Source organism: Mandrillus leucophaeus, unplaced genomic scaffold (assembly GCF_000951045.1).
Source record: "Mandrillus leucophaeus isolate KB7577 unplaced genomic scaffold, Mleu.le_1.0 Scaffold3752, whole genome shotgun sequence".
Taxonomy (NCBI): Eukaryota; Metazoa; Chordata; class Mammalia; order Primates; family Cercopithecidae; genus Mandrillus; species Mandrillus leucophaeus.
Genome location: NW_012103979.1, coordinates 6,796 through 8,441, shown reverse-complemented (window position 1 = coordinate 8,441; position 1,646 = coordinate 6,796). Strand labels below are relative to the sequence as shown.

Sequence of the window (1,646 nt, the reverse complement as noted above, 5' to 3'; positions counted from 1 at the left end):
AGTGCAGTGGTGCAATCTTGGCTCACTGCAAGCTCCACCTCCCAGGTTCACGCCATTCTCCTGCCTCAGCCTCCCGAGTAGCTGGGACTACAGGTGCCTGCCACCATGCCCAGCTAATTTTCTGCATTTTTAGTAGAGATGGGGTTTCACCGTGTTAGCCAGGATGGTCTCTATCTCCTGACCTCATGATCCACCCACCCCAGCCTCCCAAAGTGCTGGGATTACAGGCGTGAGCCACTGCACCCGGCCAACCTTCCTGTTTTTAAGTGTGACATGCTTGTTAACTCAGCAGCTGAAAGAATGCCGAAAGTGGCCTTCATTAAAAAAATTCACTATAATCTCTGCATCCATATTTAACCTGAATGCACATTCAGATTGATCAGTTAGAGTCAAAACACTTGTTATCATTCCTGATGACCTATCATTCTGGTTTCAGCTTTCTATTTCAATGAAAACAGAATAAGAAAAGAAATGGAATGGCTCTGGAAATTTGTCCTGGGCTACAGATACTATCAAAGATCACAAACAATGTGATCGCTCTTATAAATATAAAAAAGTATAATTAATTTTTAAACTACTTTTTTCTCTTCAGAGGATTTTACTTCAAGATAAAACATAACTTCTACCCATACTATGATTCCAAAGGTTGGAAAAAGTATTTTGCCTCATTCTATCCTTCAAAGAGGTCATAGCAATGCAAACGTCTGTAAAATACCTCTGCATAATTGTCAGAAACTATAATTCAGAAATCATTGAAAATGCTTCTCCATTTTAAGCTTAGGTGAGGTTTGTAAGGAAGCCTCTGTGACAACTTATTCAATTTCTTGGGAGGTAAACTCCCAGACTCTCCCAGGGTCTCCTGTATTGATCTCATTTGGGGGGCCTCCTAAGCCCTTGAAGCACAATTGAAAAAGCCCTGGATCTCTTTTCTGCACATATCATCGCGGAATTCATTCGGCTTCCAGCAAGCTGACACTCCATGATACAAGCAGCCTCGCCCTTCTCCAGATGCCAGTCCTTGCCACAGTTAGCTAGCATGAGGGGTTTGCTTCAGCGCAGGCCTCTGCGGGTTCCCAAGCCGCACCAGGTGGCCTCACAGGCTTGATGTCGCCATTGCACACTGAGCTCCTGGCAGACTGTACCAATTTTTTAAGTATTTAATATTATTTTTTAAATTATGGTGAACAGTTTGATATTCTGCTCTAAAATAGGCCCATAAATGCACAGCAGATATCTCTTGGAACCACAGTTTTCCACTGGAATAACTAAGTATTTTTCTTTAGGGGGGAGGGGTAGCATTAGGAGATATACCTGATGTAAATGACGAGTTAATGGGTATAGCAAACCAACATGGCACATGTATACGTAAGTAACAAACCTGCACGTTGCGCACATGTAGAACATAAAGTATTAAAAAAAAAAAAAAAAAGATGCTGCTAAGTCTCTGAAAAGTCCAGATCCTCTACCTCTTTCCATCCCAAACTAAGACTTGGAATTTATAAGAGATCTAGCTAACAGAAATCCCAGACACACCATTGGTTCTTCCCAGAGTGCAGTCCTCGTAAAGAGGCTCAGCCCTGGGCAGGCCCCTGCATCCGAAGGGTGGGTCTGAGACCCACACAGCACGTCCCAGGGTGCATGCCCCA

General features: G+C 43.4%; 1 pseudogene; it reads right to left on the bottom strand.

Moving 5' to 3' along the window:
• Positions 1-742: 742 nt before the first annotated feature.
• On the bottom strand, positions 743-1,114 carry LOC105546940 (annotated as a pseudogene).
• Positions 1,115-1,646: the final 532 nt, after the last annotated feature.